Below are 19,678 nucleotides of genomic sequence, written 5' to 3' on the forward strand. Positions count from 1 at the left end.
CTCATCCTAGCAATGTTTCTTATTATTAATATTGTATTTAGAGTGATGCTGCAAAAGATGACATTTTTCACGCCGTGCTAACTAAGAGAACACTACAAAATAATATGTTTATCATGGATACTGTTGTTGTAATTAGTGCCTTCTAACTTTTTTAAACTTTGTATACAGATTTGCAATAGCTTGTCATTTTTCATTCTTATGTTTCATGTTGGAATGTAACTGAAAACATTGGTTATGCTGCTCACTATTATTTTGCACTGCATGACATAACTCGAGAAATACTATATTCACATTAGGTTGACAAATGATACTGTACCTCAATTGTGTGGGTTTTCCTTTTTTTATGCTACTTGTTCAATCTTACTCAATGTTTTTCAATGTCAAACCTATGTTTCATGTTGGAATGTAGCTTTAGCCATGCGTCATACTGTGTAATATTGTTTTCAGTGGGTGACATAACTAAAAGATTACTGAAGAGTAAATAGTTGACCACGTTTACCATTGCTGAAGATGCAGGGGCAGCGTCAGCAGCAGTAGCAAATGATGCCACACATACAGTCGGAGACATTCTACAAATAGATGTGTCTTTCACGTACTTGTGTCCACAGCGCCATCCACTTGCAAATGTCAACACTGCGACATTAATGACACGATGTGACAAGTGCAGTAAGTACTGCAAAAACACCAAATTAACAAGCATGATGAAAGGAACAATTGTTTTAGAAGATGATGACAAAAAGCATGTTCAATTCATCTTAGATGACCAACTAATTCGCTCCTTGGTACCGATCGAGAACAATGTTTTACATGAAAGTGATGTCATTGTGCAGAAGATTTTACAGCATGACAGAGTTGATGTTACATCTCGAGACAATCGTGCCATTGCTGTTGTTTTTTGTGACGAGGAGCCACAGTCAAGTACCAGTGGTCAGGCAGAAAATGACACAACACAACAACTTCTTGAAGTACACCAGGCGATGGCTTCTCCAATGTTACCTTTACTAAATAGTGTTGAATGTTGGGATGAATAAGACTTGTAGAGCCCAGTGAAACGTAAAACTGTTTCTAAACACTAATATTATTCATCAACATGTCATTGTTGAACCAAACGAAAAGCCTTAAATTAATCTTGATTAAACCATGCCATTTTTCCCATGTATAAATATGTTTACATAAATGTTTACTTTTTTCTTATTGACTTGTTGTTCCAATACATCAATGCAGACTTTTGTCATGTGTGTCAAAATCATGCAGCATGGTGTATTCTGCTCATCCTAGCAATGTTTCTTATTATTAATATTGTATTTAGAGTGATGCTGCAAAAGATGACATTTTTCACGCCGTGCTAACTAAGAGAACACTACAAAATAATATGTTTATCATGGATACTGTTGTTGTAATTAGTGCCTTCTAACTTTTTTAAACTTTGTATACAGATTTGCAATAGCTTGTCATTTTTCATTCTTATGTTTCATGTTGGAATGTAACTGAAAACATTGGTTATGCTGCTCACTATTATTTTGCACTGCATGACATAACTCGAGAAATACTATATTCACATTAGGTTGACAAATGATACTGTACCTCAATTGTGTGGGTTTTCCTTTTTTTATGCTACTTGTTCAATCTTACTCAATGTTTTTCAATGTCAAACCTATGTTTCATGTTGGAATGTAGCTTTAGCCATGCGTCATACTGTGTAATATTGTTTTCAGTGGGTGACATAACTAAAAGATTACTGAAGAGTAAATAGTTGAACACAGTTGTTGTTTGTCCTTGGTTTCAATTTGCTCACATTAGCAATTACAAGTATCCTTGTCTTTTACTCTTGCCTTTTGTTTGCGTACATACATCTATAGTCATACATACTGAATGTATTTTTAAACATCCTCTGCTTCTCTCAAACACACTTTTAATGTGGCCATCTATCTAGTGTACTGGAATCCCTAATTTAACATGATAGGAATCATTCGTTATGACGACATCCTAAATCATACATTGACAAAAGTGCAATATTGCTGCATTGCACACACATGGAAATTATTCTGGAGATGATGGCTTTCAATAGCAAAAATGTAGCTGTAGTGTTGATTTCAGGCTGTCAAGACACATATCATTAGCTTTGAGAGACTGTAAGTGAAACCAAGACTCTCCAGTGATCAGTCACTAGTCAGTGACACAAGTATTGTCTTTGTTATTTGTTGAGGTGTGTGGAGACACTGCATAGTAGCAGAGGTGATTACCTTATGGAGGAAGAATAGCTTAATACAGTTCAGAGTATGTTCATTGGACTGCAGTGGAAAATATGACGAAAACATAATAATTGCACTTTGACTTAAAAGACACATGTTAGAGTCATAAAGAAAATCCCAATATATATTGTAAACAAGTATGGTATTATTTATTGCCTTTAGTCTAAATGCTATCTTTTTGTGTAAACAAAAATGTCTGAGTGTTTACTGAATGTGAAACCAGTAATCACCAAATTGTCCACCATCACATATAGTGAAAGTTTAGAATTGTACAACTAATAACACAATATACAGTAAACTTGGCAAATCAATATGTCACTGATAAGTAAAAACAGAAAACTACACCAAGAAATTGTTTAAAGTAGACTGTTTTGGTAGGTAAGAAAAGTAGTTACTGGAGTTGGGTTGTTTAGTTGGAAAAGCCTGTGAAAGTCTGTTGTAGAATGAAGTGCTAGCTTTGGCTTCATTTCCAGTGGTTGGATTTGCTTGTTAAGTAGGGGACAAGAGGCTGTTGTGTAAGAATCAAAGTATTTTATTTGGCAAAGATACAAATATGACAAATTAATAAAGAAAAATCGGGGTGAAAACTTTAATCAATATGAAGAACAAGGTAAGTGGTGTGAAAAAGGTGTAAGTGTGAATTTTGAAATAAAAAGCAATCTTGGAAATGGTAAACATTACATATGTATTTTTAGGTAACGTTTTTGTGTAGGATATAGCTAAGTTAACAAGAAACGAAATATGGAGTAATGCAGAAAAACATGTATGTAATAAAATGTAAAAAAAAGCAAAAGTGGGTGACAATAGTCCTATGATTGTTGAATGTATTTGCAGTGGTAGATTAGTGAAATGGGTATTTATGGTCATATTGTATGCTGACACAACAGCATACCAAATGTAATGTATGTTGCAATGGTGTAATGTGTAATATTGAGTGCGATACAATTCTCATGTGTGACGTGTGAGTCACATGTGTGAGTCTAAAGCAATTGAGGGTGAACATTTTAAAGAGAGTTTTGGCTTGTTATGAAATAGAAGGTTGTTAAGTATGGTGGATTTAAAACACATGCTTCATAAACATCATTGTGGAATTTCAGGCAACCACAGATCTCTTGGATATCTGTACATCCAGTTGTTGATGTTGTATCAAGTGGTCCAGAGTTTTCATTGAGTTATGCTTCACATTTTTGAGAATTGTGGTTAGCCTGTGTGGAAACACAAGATAGACAAATATGTATATAAACATAACAACATATTCAATAATTGTAACATTAAAAGGTGCATTTGTGACATTTGCATGAGAATAATGTTTACAATGTGAATTGTATTACAGTAAAATCATAGGGAATTGGTAATATACTTTACTTGATGTAGCAGTGGTGGCGGAAGAGTTTTCAGTTGTTGGCTGGTTGAATGAAGCCAACATTTCAAGCAGAAGTCTTCAGCAAGAACACGTCAAACTGGGGTTGATATCTGGACAAGGTTCCTTTAATGATAAGAAAATACATGTTTAATGCAGTGACAAATGTAGAAAGCAAATGAATTGTTGGCCCAGAGAGAATACAATTGTAAGTAAGTATAAAAGCACACCTTGTAATTAAGTTGCTTTAGTTTTGCCAAACCAACATAGATGATGAATGATGGAAGCAGTAATAGGTCCACATGGTGGGAAGTTTGGAGGCAATTCCTGAAAAGCAAAACATGCACATTGTATGAGTGTGGTGTGTACAATGTAAGCTTTATGACAGTAAAAACATTTGAAATGTGTAGTTGTTAATAGGTATAAAAGCATACTTGTTTAGTGCTGTTTGTTTTGTGTTGCTAAACTGAAATAGCTGAATGATTAAACCATTGATCCTTCCACAAGGTTTAAAGGCCTGAAGTGAGTAGCTGAAAAGCATAACATTAACATTTGATGAGAATAATGTTTACAATGTGACTTGTATTACAGTAAAATCATAGGGAATTGGTCATATACTTTACTTGATGTAGCAGTGGTGGTGGAAGAGTTTTCAGTTGTTGGCTGGTTGAATGAAGCCAACATTTCAAGCAGAAGTCTTCAGCAAGAACACGTCAAACTGGGGTTGATATCTGGACAAGGTTCCTTTAATGATAAGAAAATACACGTTTAATGCAGTGACAAATGTAGAAAGCAAATGAATTGTTGGCCCAGAGAGAATACAATTGTAAGTAAGTATAAAAGCACACCTTGTAATTAAGTTGCTTTAGTTTTGCCAAACCAACATAGATGAATGATGGAAGCAGTAATAGGTCCACATGGTTGGAAGTTTGGAGGCAATTCCTGAAAAGCAAAACATGCACATTGTATGAGTGTGGTGTGTACAATGTAAGCTTTATGACAGTAAAAACATTTGAAATGTGTAGTTGTTAATAGGTATAAAAGCATACTTGTTTAGTGCTGTTTGTTTTGTGTTGCTAGACTGAAATAGCTGAATGATTAAACCATTGATCCTTCCACAAGGTTTAAAGGCCTGAAGTGAGTAGCTGAAAAGCATAACATTAACATTTGATGAGAATAATGTTTACAATGTGACTTGTATTACAGTAAAATCATAGGGAATTGGTCATTTACTTTACTTGATGTAGCAGTGGTGGTGGAAGAGTTTTCAGTTGTTGGCTGGTTGAATGAAGCCAACATTTCAAGCAGAAGTCTTCAGCAAGAACACGTCAAACTGGGGTTGATATCTGGACAAGGTTCCTTTAATGATAAGAAAATACACGTTTAATGCAGTGACAAATGTAGAAAGCAAATGAATTGTTGCCCCAGAGAGAATACAATTGTAAGTAAGTATAAAAGCACACCTTGTAATTAATTTGCTTTAGTTTTGCCAAACCAACATAGATGAATGATGGAAGCAGTAATAGGTCCACATGGTTGGAAGTTTGGAGGCAATTCCTGAAAAGCAAAACATGCACATTGTATGAGTGTGGTGTGTACAATGAAAGCTTTATGACAGTAAAAACATTTGAAATGTGTAGTTGTTAATAGGTATCAAAGCATACTTGTTTAGTGCTGTTTGTTTAGTGTTGCCAGACTGAAATAGCTGAATGATTAAACCATTGATCCTTCCACAAGGTTTAAAGGCCTGAAGTGAGTAGCTGAAAAGCATAACATTAACATTTGATGAGAATAATGTTTACAATGTGACTTGTATTACAGTAAAATCATAGGGAATTGGTCATATACTTTACTTGATGTAGCAGTGGTGGTGAAAGAGTTTTCAGTTGTTGGCTGGTTGAATGAAACCAACATTTCAAGCAGAAGTATTCAGCGAGAACATGTCCAAACTGGGGTTGATATCTAGACAAGGTTCCTTTAATGATACAAAAGACATGTTTAATGCAGTGACAAATGTAGAAAGCAAATGAATTGTTGCCCCAGAGAGAATACAATTGTAAGTAAGTATAAAAGCACACCTTGTAATTAAATAGCTTTAGTTTTGCCAAATCAACATAGATGATGAATGATGGAAGCAGTAATAGGTCCACATGGTGGGAAGTTTGGAGGCAATTCCTGAAAAGCAAAACATGCACATTGTATGAGTGTGGTGTGTACAATGTAAGCTTTATGACAGTAAAAACATTTGAAATGTGTAGTTGTTAATAGGTATAAAAGCATACTTGTTTAGTGCTGTTTGTTTTGTGTTGCTAAACTGAAATAGCTGAATGATTAAACCATTGATCCTTCCACAAGGTTTAAAGGCCTGAAGTGAGTAGCTGAAAAGCATAACATTAACATTTGATGAGAATAATGTTTACAATGTGACTTGTATTACAGTAAAATCATAGGGAATTGGTCATATACTTTATTTGATGTAGCAGTGGTGGTGGAAGAGTTTTCAGTTGTTGGCTGGTTGAATGAAGCCAACATTTCAAGCAGAAGTCTTCAGCAAGAACACGTCAAACTGGGGTTGATATCTGGACAAGGTTCCTTTAATGATAAGAAAATACACGTTTAATGCAGTGACAAATGTAGAAAGCAAATGAATTGTTGGCCCAGAGAGAATACAATTGTAAGTAAGTATAAAAGCACACCTTGTAATTAAGTTGCTTTAGTTTTGCCAAACCAACATAGATGAATGATGGAAGCAGTAATAGGTCCACATGGTTGGAAGTTTGGAGGCAATTCCTGAAAAGCAAAACATGCACATTGTATGAGTGTGGTGTGTACAATGTAAGCTTTATGACAGTAAAAACATTTGAAATGTGTAGTTGTTAATAGGTATAAAAGCATACTTGTTTAGTGCTGTTTGTTTTGTGTTGCTAGACTGAAATAGCTGAATGATTAAACCATTGATCCTTCCACAAGGTTTAAAGGCCTGAAGTGAGTAGCTGAAAAGCATAACATTAACATTTGATGAGAATAATGTTTACAATGTGACTTGTATTACAGTAAAATCATAGGGAATTGGTCATTTACTTTACTTGATGTAGCAGTGGTGGTGGAAGAGTTTTCAGTTGTTGGCTGGTTGAATGAAGCCAACATTTCAAGCAGAAGTCTTCAGCAAGAACACGTCAAACTGGGGTTGATATCTGGACAAGGTTCCTTTAATGATAAGAAAATACACGTTTAATGCAGTGACAAATGTAGAAAGCAAATGAATTGTTGCCCCAGAGAGAATACAATTGTAAGTAAGTATAAAAGCACACCTTGTAATTAATTTGCTTTAGTTTTGCCAAACCAACATAGATGAATGATGGAAGCAGTAATAGGTCCACATGGTTGGAAGTTTGGAGGCAATTCCTGAAAAGCAAAACATGCACATTGTATGAGTGTGGTGTGTACAATGAAAGCTTTATGACAGTAAAAACATTTGAAATGTGTAGTTGTTAATAGGTATCAAAGCATACTTGTTTAGTGCTGTTTGTTTAGTGTTGCCAGACTGAAATAGCTGAATGATTAAACCATTGATCCTTCCACAAGGTTTAAAGGCCTGAAGTGAGTAGCTGAAAAGCATAACATTAACATTTGATGAGAATAATGTTTACAATGTGACTTGTATTACAGTAAAATCATAGGGAATTGGTCATATACTTTACTTGATGTAGCAGTGGTGGTGAAAGAGTTTTCAGTTGTTGGCTGGTTGAATGAAACCAACATTTCAAGCAGAAGTATTCAGCGAGAACATGTCCAAACTGGGGTTGATATCTAGACAAGGTTCCTTTAATGATACAAAAGACATGTTTAATGCAGTGACAAATGTAGAAAGCAAATGAATTGTTGCCCCAGAGAGAATACAATTGTAAGTAAGTATAAAAGCACACCTTGTAATTAAATAGCTTTAGTTTTGCCAAATCAACATAGATGAATGATGAAGCAGTAATAGGTTGTGAGTTTTTTTAGCCAATTTCTGAAAAGCAAAACATGCACATTGTATGAGTGTGGTGTGTACAATGTTAGCTTCATTACAGTAAAAACATATGAAAAGTGTCATTTACATTACCTGATGTGGTACTTGACTTTTCAGATGTTGAGTGGTTGAATGTAGTTTTCAACTCTGATGAGAAAAGTATTGCACAGCACTGAGTGCTTGTCTGTGTGTGTGTGTGTGTGTGTGGGGGGGGGGGGGTGGGGGGGTGTTTGTGAATGTACAATACATGAAGTTCATAAAATACAAATTACAAATAGGCAAAATATCAGTTACATGTTACATGTTTACAGGATATTTGTACCCTTTCAATTGTGAAGTGTACATGTCCTTGTCGTGTTTTTTCCTAGATTCATAGAAATATGAAAATGCATTAGTCATGTGTATGTAAATATGATAGAATTTATCTTTCACCTGCTGTACAAATAGTGTCTTTGAACATATATTAGTTCATGTGTGTCATACGTTGGTTTAGTTAAGCTATGAGTTTGTTTTAACATTCATTGTTTAGCAGAGAATGTGTAGTTACTTTATGTGAATTAGTATTGCATTATGATGACTGTAATATGTTGACAACAATTCAAGCGATATTTGAAATTGGGCATCTTTTATGTATACATGATCTATCATTGTGTTAGCATCAGTGGTTGCAAAGTCAACTAATTGAATGTAATGATGTTGTTCAAAAACTGTTTGTATTGTTTTACAAGTTAGCAGATTTTCATTAAAGTCCCCCATGATAAGTTTAGCTCCTCGAAATGTGTCCATTTCAGCAAGAAGATGTAAGAGATTTTCTTTAAATAGGTCAAGTTGGTATGTTTGGGGCCTGTATAAAACTGCAGCGATTAATTGAAACTGTGGAATGTGAAAGACTAATGACTCCAGATTTGTATTACATGGTGTGTTGACTTCAATGTTTTGATCAGTTTGACAATATATTCCAACACCACCATTTGCCTGAAGTTTTAAAGTGTTGGTGCAACTGTTTGTTGGACTGTAACAATTGAAACGTGTGTTGTTGTAGAACGTGAAGTTAGGTAAAAGTAAATGTTCAGTTGGAAAGTTTGATTGAAGCCATGTTTCAGCAACGCAAATGCATTGTGATTTCAAAATACTGTTGTTTGCTTGCATGTTTTTAAAATGTGCATTGAGACTTTGAATGTTATGAAAAGCAATAGTGAATAATGGAGTGGTTGAAGGTGAGATTTTGGAGATGAATGTTGGCATTGTTGCTAGAACATCTTTGATGTTACCGTTGCAGTAAATTTTTGACTCTTTGAAGTCTTCAATTACTAAGCCTGATAGAGAAGAGACACGACTTAAAGCGACGTAAGCTTGTCCTTGCGAAAATATTTTTTTCAAGTTTACAACGGCCCTGTCAACTGTAAGACCTTGAACTTTATGCACGGTACAAGCCCAAGCTAATTGTAATGGGTACTGGCGCCGTATTCCACCATTGTTTGAGACAGTGTCTTCTATGGGTTTAATGAGTGTGATGTTTCGAAGAGTATGATTTGGGGTGGTTATTGTAGCTCTTTGTAGTTGTCCAATTTTGCCATCATCAAATGCAATATGTATTACAGAGGGAAAGTCTTTGTCTGTTCCAAACACCATTTGGACAACTGTCCCAAAAGCACCGTTAACCAGTCCATCTAAAACATCAATGTTTTTCGTCAGCATAATGCGAGCTTGTATTCCCATATTGACACTTGACTTAAGACAGGTGTTAAAAACTTTACTGTGGTGGCCATTCTTTCTTTCCATACGTCCTGTTTTGGGATTTCGCTCAAAGTCTTGTGCTTCAATAGTTATAGCATTTGGGCAAATGGAATTGAGCATTTCCGAGTTGTAATGGCAAACCTGTTTATTTGTTGCAAAAATGTGTAGTGCATTCAAGTCTTCTCCTGTTTCGCATTGTTTCAAAATGGCAACGTCTGCTGACAACATAGGAGTTGATTTTTCATGGACACGTATGCGATTTAGCAACTCAGCAAAAGTAGAATCTTTTTGTCTCACAACTTGTGTCAAATGTGCAATTTCAAAGTGATCGTTCCAAATATTCAGTCCTGGCATCTCACTGTACAGTGGTTTCCCTTTCACAGGTGGTAACTGGTAAAAATCTCCCACAGCAACGATGCTGACGTTTCCAAACAAAGAATGATCGCCACATTGTTTTATTTGTCTCAGTCTTCCATGAATGTATGCAAAGAGTCTGTTGTCTACCATTGATATTTCATCGATGATCAGTAATTGTACATTGGATAGTTTAGCTCGTAAAGAGTTGATCTTTTCCTCACCTAACGGCTGGTACGGTAGACGCACATCTGTGCCAATACAAAACGTATTATGGATGGTAGCGGCGCCGATGTTGTAAGCGGCAACACCAGTAGGAGCTGTCAATAGCACTGTAGTGTCATCAGGGTTTGTACATAGTTGCGCTAGAATTCGTGACAACTCATAATGTATGGCTTTTATCAAATGGCTTTTTCCCGTGCCTGCTCCACCAGTGACAAAAAGGTGTATTTGTTGTGGTTTTTGTCCCCATACTGTTTGTAAACTCCACTGACGTAGTTTGTAAAATATGCGCGCTTGCTCATCATTTAAAGATCTTATTATGTCCCATGCTGCTTCTTTAGTCATGAATGTTTTTCTCACTTCTATGTTACCAGTCATAGGCAAAGTTTCTGTCAGGTCTGGCATATTTTCAGAAATGGGCTGTAAATCATTGTCATCGTGAATTATGTCTTGGGACTGTAAACACTGAAGCCGTTCCATTTCAGATTGCGGACATATCTGTGCCCATGCGTCATCCAAATCGCCCTGGTTTTCCATAACCAGTTGAGCATCATCTAGTTTGTCTGAATTTTGTTCATACAAAGACCTATTATTCTCAATAATGTCTTTAACTGTGTCTATGTTATCACTGAAATCACGTACAATTCCAACATTGTAAAACTCTTCGAATGATACAAAAGGATGTGGTTTCAAGTGACAGTCTTTATAGTGGGGCAAAAACAGTTGGAGCTGGCTGTGATGGTATTTTTCAGGATCTTTTGTGGGAGACAGTCTTGCATATCTGATAACAGCTGGTTTTGTGCGCGATCTTTTTCTAATGTAGCCATATTTGTCTTGAAGTTGAACGACAGATTCGTTTGGATTAGCAGGGACTTCACTTTGACTCAAGACTCGATATTCTGAGCAAAACGTGGCAAGGCACATATTTAGGAACGGTGGTGATTGTGGTCTGTTTATACCTGTCTATGACACTTGTCATCCATATAGTGTTTTGCTCATTGTTGTCATTGAGTTTTCTGTCTCGCAATACACTCAAAGGTAAACTCATGCGCATAAGGTGTTCTCCTGTCGGTATGAAAGTTACTTTGCGTGAGCATTCCTTCAAATGCATTCCAGTCAGTCTATATACTGCTTCTTGGGCAGAAACTTCTCTATTATGAAGGTAAACACTACCGAGTGATTTAAATGCAGCTTTGGCATCCAGATTGCCTTTACGTCCTTCTTTTTGTGCACAATCTAATAACAATCCCATTTCTCTCTCGGCTTTGGATATATAAGAAATAATGTACACTACACAAGAATATGCATCTACAATGTACTGAATATCCATATTGGCATTCCAAGCTCGTAACAGGTCTTTGTTAAATTGGTTGATCCAAATGTCACTGGGCTTTCGTTTTAAAACAACGTTGGTTTTATTGGTTAGTTTTGAACTTGCGATTTCAAAAAGCAATTGTGATATGCCGATGCTTTCAAACAGTTCTTCTGTGGATTCGAATGTTTCGTGGCTATTTACTAAACTTGTTCTGACCATTTTCAACATCTTTTCAGCAATGTCTGGTGTCATGAGTTTTCTCACTTGGTCTTCCTCAGTCATAGGTTGATGTAATTGTTCTGTATTACATGGATTTTGTGCATAATTGACATTCAAGTTTTCTTCAGCGTCATTGTGTTCTTGCATGGGCATAGTAGGGTCACGTAAGTCACTTACAGCTACTTTACTTTTTGCAGGTCTGACAATACGATCAATAAATGTTCGACAAGATGGGGGTCGTGGGAAGTTAAACCGACATTCAGTGTTTTTTTTCCTACAGGTTTTTGAGTGCTTAGTGCTATGCTTTTGTACGGTATTTACAATCTCACACATTTCTTCATCGTCTGATGATGGCAGTTCACATGAGACATATTTGTCAATAAAGTCCACAACTTTCTCATCGGGGTCTTTGTCAATTTGAGGGGCTGATTCCACCCAGAATAAGCAATGACAGTGAGGGGACCCTCTGTTTTGAAATTCAACACGGTAAAAGTAGTCTGATATTTTGCCAATAGGAGCAGCTGGAGACATGATCACATCTTTCAAGAAACTGTGCCATCTGTGGTCAAACATTCTTGCAGCTGTGACTGGGTTTTGTTTCAACAAGGCACATTTCTCTGACCAAGTCAGTTCATCTATAGGCACATTTGTATTTTGTTCATGACTGAGTGTTTTTATCATTTCAGGCCAGCGCATGTCAGCTGAAGAAAATGAACAAAACCATGTGGGGATTCCTAGTTGTCGTATCATAGCAAATAGATCTTTTTGTGCAGTTTGCCAAAAGGGTGGTGTTCCACGGATAGGTCGTAAGAACTTGTAGCCTTCGTCATTTTTTAACACTCGTTTTAAAGATTCTGCATCAGTTATAAAATGGGGTTGCTCTTTGTATGGCAAGGCAGTACCTAAACCTTTGCGCATGGCAATTGATACATTTGACAACACTTGTTGCACCTCTGAAATATACTGGGCATAAAATATAAAGTCTGTGTTTTTAGCAAATCTGCCATCAGCATTTAGTAGACGTGTGTTTAAATATTTGGCCAGGGTTATTTTTTCTTTCCGAGGGTCATGAAAAGTAGGAGCACCCGTTGGATATAACATTGGAAAACATTTTCCTTCATTAGTAGGATCTTCTAACAGTTTAATGGGATGATTATTCTCAGCGGGAGCGACTGATAACACAGAGTCAAAATGTTGATCCAACACTTCTTGCGCAATATCTACTGGTTGTAAACATGTGTCTAAAAACATTCCATGTGTTTGTTCTGTGTATGTCAACTCTTCTTCAGGATCATCACTTTCTGAATCATGTTCTGTTTTGTTCTTTTTTCTTTCATTAGCAACACTTTTGCGATGGATTGGTTCACTAAGCATTTCTATCGGCACAGCATTATTACATATTTCACTGTTTTTATTTACAAATCCAACAGTTGCGACACCTTGAGATGTTGTGTTATTCTTATTGCATATTTCCAGATGTGTATGATCAGGACTTTCCCCATTTTTGAGTATGTCACTGTTGACATTTTGTTGATGATCACTGACTTGCACATCGGCAATTTTGTCCAGAGGGTTAACCCATTCATTATTGATGCTAATTTCATGATACCATTTGTTGTTTAACTTTAAGTACTCTAAGGCATTGTAGACATGGTTTGTATGGACATGTTTATATTCATAATGCCCCTTGTATGTTAATTTGCGTTTCAGTTTAATTCGTAACATTAAATCATTTCCATCATTTCGTGGAAGCATGTTGGTTACTTGATTGACATTAGATGGAACACACACCACAGGACCATGACAACCATTTTGGCCACCCTTTGGCAATGCCAACAGCTTCATAAAAGGAATATGTTTCGCTATTAAGTGTTGCTCCAGGGAATTTAAGCACTGTAGCTGAGAAGGAATGGCTTCCAAATGCAAATTATTGGCTACACTTTGTTAAGGCATTCTACCGGACAATATTTTACTGTGACATGTGTGACATATCCACAACTTAGATGACTGAATATGTGCATTGCAGTTCTCATCACATTCTTGATTACAAGTCTGTAAATATGTTTCTGTAATGCACTGTTTAGCCAAACCAACAACACTTGCACTGGATGTGTAGCGATCATGTTTACATTCATTGACTTGCTTTCGAAAAAGCTGGCGATGACAAACGGAGCAAACATATTGCGGCCCTGTTTTGACATTTTTCCTAAAAGATTCAATGACAAAATCCATACAATATGTCAGATTTTTCTTATTTCTATATGTTTGCATGCTTTGTGTTTTTACACTGCTTTGAAAGTTAGGATCACTATTGTATTTCTTCTTGCTAAATTCTTTCACTTTCATTTGAAAGTCTGGATCAATTCTATATTTTGTTTTACTGCATTCTTTAACTGTAGTTTGATAGACATCATTAATTCGATACTTCTTTTTATTGTATTCTTTAAGTTTACTTAGAAAGTCTTTATCTGTTCTGTACTGATCTCGGCTGGACTGCAATTTTGTGTTTCTGTATTGGTCATCTGTCGCATATAATTTCTGTTGCAACATAATGCAATTTTGTCGAAATGGAATATCATTCTGATATTTTTGCTTCTTAATAGCAGCTTTATCTTCACACTGTTGTATTTGACCAGTTGTTGATAACCTTTTCCTCAAATTTAGATTACACTTTGGCATTGTTTTTTTTGCTTTGCACAACGATGCACATCCACCTTCACAATGTGAATCTGTTACACATGTTACCAATTCATAATGGTTTCCATTGACATTGTTCAAATATATGGCACCATCACTTGTTCTTGAAAGACTTTTGTAGATGTTCCAGCGATCAGAATTAAATGTGTAAATGTCGATATGGAACAGATCTGCTGCACTTATAATTTCCAATTCAGTGCCCCACGTGTTTGCATACATCATTCGTGAAGACTTTATGTAATGTTCTACAGAAGTGTATTCAGTTCTCAGAAACCTTTGAAATGTTTCCTCATTTTTGATTAAGTGTTTTACCACTTGTTTGCGTATTTTCATGTGAGGGCTTTGATTGCCGCAAATTGCCATAGCAAGGGACCGGAACAAGCAGTTTCCATCTTTTCGGATAGCTTTTGATTCACATGGAAAACCTAATACTGTGCATTGTTGAATGATGGTTGAATCATGGTTATCATTTACATTCTGCAAATCTAACTGTGAACATAACGCAGTTTGATGCATAAATGTTAAGGGAGAAAACATCCATGTTGGCAGTGTCACATCACCAACTAGAACATCGTCCACAGTTGTGTCATTCAAGTCACATTTGTTAATTGTGTCTGTACACATTTTTCCTGTTTCTGTTGTTGCACTAGCGGTACAGTCTATAACAACATTCAGTGTGCTTTCAAGACACTCACTGTATTTCTCTACAGTTAGATCAATACTTTTTGTTGTCAAAACTATTTCATCACTAGCAGAAATAAGCCTTTTGTTTTCACACAACTCATTCATATTTTGTGATAGCAATGGATGACCACACTCTATTTGTGTTTCAAAAGTGCTCGCGGGAACATGAACATTTGGATCAACAAATACCTCTGTTGTTACTTGTGGTGCCAAGGCATTTACTTTGCGTTTCCGACTTTGCGTAGACCTGTGTACTGGTTTGGAGTTGACATTGGGTCTGCCTTCACATCTCATTGTTACGCTGATTCCAGTTACCTCAAAAGGTTTTCCAAAGGCATTCATTGATCTAGCAAGCCTATTAATGTGCAAACTGTGCATATCCTCAAAAGTTTGATAGAAACAGACAACACTTTTTCCTGATGAATGAACACGGCCATCATAGCTGCGTGCATGCGAGTCAAACACTGCGTAACCACTGGTGTGTTTAATAATGGCACAAGTACTTGTATTCATTGTCAAAAAACAGCTGTCATCTCCTAGAAATACTCTTTGTAGTGCTTCAAAAAGGCTAATGGACGTATCTGCCAACTCTGGATCATAATTATGTACTCCTACTATGCCACTAAAAGCTTGTCCAAGATTCATTGTAAAATCAACATGATGCAGGACATGAGATGTTGGCAAATCACTTACCAAAAGATGAGTATTGTTTACCTGATTGCAGTTCTGCACTGATGTGTAAAGCTTGTTTCCATTCACAAGAATATTATCAACGTCACTACATTGCCACGTGCACACATCTTTTAATGCATTCATCAAAATTGCTGTTAAACTGTTTGTCAGACATTGTACACCTGCATTTTCTCCAAACATCACATGTCCTTGATGAAAAGATCCTTGTACATATCTGTTATTACAGTTGGGATACATGGGGTTCAGTAACACAGGTATTGGTTCAAAATTCTCAAAGATCAGTTCAGAGTTGCGTTCAGAGTTGCGTTCAGAGTTCCGTTCAGACTTTTTGTCAAAGGTTCGTGCAGACTTTTTGTCTATTTGTTCAAGTTTGTTCAAGTTCAGTTCAAAGTTCAGTTCATGGTGAGAGTCACCATCAGAACGGTGTGGTAGTGGAGCACACCTTGCAGATTTAAGAGGAACAGTTTGGTTATCACTGGCCTGTGAATAAGAATGTGAGGTCTCTGTCTCACATCTCGACAGAGGCACAGACTGTGAAAGAGATTCACAGGGCCTAAAGACAGATGACCGAGAGGTCGGAAGAGGGGGAAAATCAGAGTCGGTGAAGAATGGGTTGGGGGATGAAGATGGGAAATGACAAGGGGTATAAGAGGGATCAGTGGATAGAGAAAAATTAGACTGTGATACTGCAACAGCATCACCTTTCCGCCTGTTCACTTTTGGCATCTGAAAAACAGGAAAACAATATTAAAGAACAATAACTACACATCTGCAGGACTAGTCTTCATAAAGCTATATTGGTATGTTTCTCAAGTGTACATTACTGCTATTAACAGTAACAAACACTTTCTTATATTGGGTGTGGAAAATACATGGCTATTTAATATGGGGCAGAAAAAAAGGTAAACTTTTCAAACACATGGCAGTGCATAAATAAGTGACAGCAAACTAAGATAATTACATTTTATAAAATACAAAACAGGAAAACATTTGGAAGGCAATGTAATATCATGGTCTGTATTTTGTCAATACAGGACCAGTCCTCCAAGTATATCATTAAAGGACAATGTCATTGATTAGCATGACATCAAATTTGTGACATATTTATAAATAAATGATTCAGACAGTGGCTATAGCCATCAACATTAAAATAATTCCATTATCAATTACCTTTCAACATTCACAAAAACAAGCGTTAAGCAAATCACATGAGGTCTCTGCTCACTGTTAAATGATAAACTAGTTTATATACTTCACTACTATGACTTTTCATTGACCCTACAATTCACTTCCGAAAATACATCTTTAACCCTGACCCTTAATGCAAACATTAGTCAGTAACTTATGTCCCTCTTTGCCTAACACAGATGGAATGAGAATGTGTGAAACATTCATTGAGAATTGTGTACCAAAAAGTGATGTTTATTACACGATTGTCACAAGACACAAACACAAACTAGCCTACAGGAAAAACATGTGCACTCATTACTTATCAAGTGTTTTAACCTAGAATCTTAACAGAGGTTTGCTGCATGATGGACTGTATGTCCCTGAAGAGCAGCTTTCCTATTCCAAAGCCCCATGTGTGAGTGAAAAGAAAAAACACACAACATAAAACATGATACAACATATCCACACGAAGAATATAACTGGTGTAGTAAGGGACTGCACAATGAAGCAAACAATTCTAACAAAACATTCACATCATTTACAATTATTTCTACAAGCAGTCTCTCCGACTCTATAGAACTCTTTAAACAAACAACTTTACAAACAACTCAAACAGAAAACCAGTCCAATAACTTGTGTGGACGACTAGACTGCTGATTGGAAATAAACAGCAGATTGCCAGTCTTGAAGAAGAGAAATGAATAGTCAACTGCCAACAAACAGACTACATTATACCTGCAGCAAATGGGAAGGAAGAGTGGAGAACACAAAAGAAAACACACAACCACAACTCTACAAACAGTTAATTCACAGTTGAGTGAATTACAAAAAGTAAAAACATGGGTCTGTAACAGTTATGTTGTCAAGAATCTTCACATTCATTTTTCTAACCTCAAAAGTGGATCCTTGGTCGTCTGGAGCAGCCATCCTCTTCTTGGCTGCCATAGATCGTTTCGTGGAACGTGGCATCTAAAAAACACAGAGAAAGCATCAAAACTATTAAATGTCAGATACCATACTACTGCTCAACTATTTCATAATCTTACATGATTGTAACAGTTCTAGAATAGACCTTTAAGAACATATGCAGATGGTTAGGCTAAGATTCTCAAAACACCAACCTTTTTTTACTTGACACATCCAATATTTTCCTATAGTCTAGTTCTACTGTGTACATTCGAATTTAACACATAACGAAGCAGATTCTAGACTATAAAAACATTTATAAATATAGATAAATTGTTACATTGGTATGAGTCCTTGACTTTTTTTTGGACAGATGATAAACATTTTGCTACTATAGCTATGGAGAACAGACAATAGATAATTCCTGGCATTTCTGCTGCTACTTAGACGTTCTTAACAGACCGACTTCGATTGTTCGCTTAAATATGTTTCCTCGTTTCCACAACATCGAGTTATTTAACACTTGGTTAGCACTAGCCTTGGTCACAAAGTTGGATTTAAATTGTCCGGACACGTTCTAACATCGTTGTTTCTGAAAACAATTAGCACTAGGCTACGGCTAGCACTACAGCTATCTTATCAAACAAGTTACAAACCTACTGTAGAACGTAACCCGTTAACGAGTAGCGTCACATATATGTGATCTTTCGAATGTGGGTCCCACTGCTAACATCACAAATAATGTTCAAAGTTTTATAGCTTGGAAACGTTCAATACATACTGTAAAAAGAGAAATCCTTAGCTCAGCTAGCCTAGCTAAAAGTTGATAATATATGTTGTATAACACACGCCTTAAAACAGTCTCAAATAGTCTTCAAGTTATCATACAAATAACAACGCTCAAATACATGTTTTGTATGTTACTTGTAACCTTTGATTACTCACGGTCAAATAGCGAAACGATGAAAAGTTCAAAGGGCTGCAAAAGAAGTGAATCGTTCAATGTTCAACAATGAAAGAAAATGGTAGTCTTGTCTGGGTCTTTAAGATGGATCCAATCAGAGCTCATATACATGACACCTTCATAACATCCACCAATCATGTACCCCGATATTCAAGTTGGTCAACTAAGAAGTAAACATTCACATAGGCATTTTGGTGAGCCGGTAATACTGTCGGTGACTGACCATAAAAACAAGTCAAACAATTGGATAATTAAGGTGTTCTGTACAGAAGCATTGCAACATTAAACTTGAACGAGCATATTTGTTAGGCTATATTATTCCGCTGCAATTAGTCATCAGAACAACAGTTGAGTGATAATGAAATGTGCAGAATGTTTCCAAACAGAAGGTGTGTCTGAAATTCAGTACGTGAAATTAGCCAAGCTAGCATGTTTCAAATATTCACCACAAATCTACTTTTCATCTTACAGTCAACTTTTTCTCAGATTTGTATACTAAACATTCTCCAGGGTCTTCATGTGAACTTGTGATTGAATCAGAGTGTCAGTTTTTGACCTGCTGATGTGTAAAGCATTATTTTAGCGTTAGCGATAAATTTGATTTGCTTTATATCAATCATTTTTGGAGATATGAAGTTATTTTTGCACATGGTAACATGTTTTAGTGTCTTCCACCGATATACCAAGTTTGGTGTTGATATCTCAGAGATTTGCTGAGATTTGATCCAATTTCCTGTTTGGTTACTTTGTTGCCAATTTTGATTAGCTCTACCGGACAAACGGTTCTGAAAATCAAATATCCTTTGATAACTTCTGTGAGGGTTGCTCTGACGATGATGTATGCCAATTCTGGGGAAGATTGGAAAAAAATTGTAGGAGGAGTAGGCTTTCAAAGGTTTTTGATAAAACCGGAAATAGCGGAAAATCTATATAACCGGAAATTGACGCCATGGTGTGCGTTGAACTCGGCTTGATCCAGGGAATCCAATGGTACCTCATTTTTGAAAATTGGTCATACGGTTCAAAAGTTACATATGTAAACAAAAGTCCAACTTTGACCCGCTGGTGGCGCTAGAGTGGTGTAATGGGACAC

General features: G+C 36.3%; 3 long non-coding RNA genes across 7 annotated transcripts; all 3 read right to left on the reverse strand.

Annotated features, from left to right (window-relative positions):
* Window positions 1-2,813: 2,813 nt before the first annotated feature.
* LOC146234441 (uncharacterized) lies at window positions 2,814-5,984 on the reverse strand. 3 transcript variants are annotated; one of them, XR_014741744.1, is made up of 13 exons: window positions 5,895-5,984; window positions 5,691-5,787; window positions 5,466-5,587; window positions 5,277-5,372; window positions 5,076-5,169; window positions 4,851-4,971; window positions 4,662-4,757; window positions 4,461-4,554; window positions 4,236-4,356; window positions 4,047-4,142; window positions 3,843-3,939; window positions 3,618-3,738; window positions 2,814-3,457 (listed from the first exon to the last, which is right to left on the reverse strand). It is a non-coding gene; the product is annotated as an uncharacterized LOC146234441 (long non-coding RNA). The 3 variants fall into 3 exon arrangements; XR_014741746.1 differs by having other exon boundaries at window positions 4,231-4,356; XR_014741745.1 differs by having other exon boundaries at window positions 4,846-4,971.
* Window positions 5,985-6,080: 96 nt separating this feature from the next.
* Window positions 6,081-7,811, reverse strand: LOC146234442 (uncharacterized). Of its 3 annotated transcripts, none has more exons than XR_014741782.1 (8): window positions 7,718-7,811; window positions 7,314-7,435; window positions 7,125-7,220; window positions 6,924-7,017; window positions 6,699-6,819; window positions 6,510-6,605; window positions 6,309-6,402; window positions 6,081-6,204 (listed from the first exon to the last, which is right to left on the reverse strand). It is a non-coding gene; the product is annotated as an uncharacterized LOC146234442 (long non-coding RNA). The 3 variants fall into 3 exon arrangements; XR_014741784.1 differs by having other exon boundaries at window positions 6,694-6,819; XR_014741783.1 differs by lacking the exon at window positions 7,718-7,811 and adding an exon at window positions 7,539-7,578.
* A 7,824-nt stretch (window positions 7,812-15,635) lies between these two features.
* Window positions 15,636-18,670, reverse strand: LOC146234443 (uncharacterized). The gene is made up of 3 exons (XR_014741551.1): window positions 18,567-18,670; window positions 17,607-17,684; window positions 15,636-16,271 (listed from the first exon to the last, which is right to left on the reverse strand). It is a non-coding gene; the product is annotated as an uncharacterized LOC146234443 (long non-coding RNA).
* Between the last annotated feature and the right edge of the window lie 1,008 nt (window positions 18,671-19,678).

This window comes from Hypomesus nipponensis, chromosome 23 (assembly GCF_054491055.1).
Source record: "Hypomesus nipponensis isolate SF chromosome 23, ASM5449105v1, whole genome shotgun sequence".
Taxonomy (NCBI): Eukaryota; Metazoa; Chordata; class Actinopteri; order Osmeriformes; family Osmeridae; genus Hypomesus; species Hypomesus nipponensis.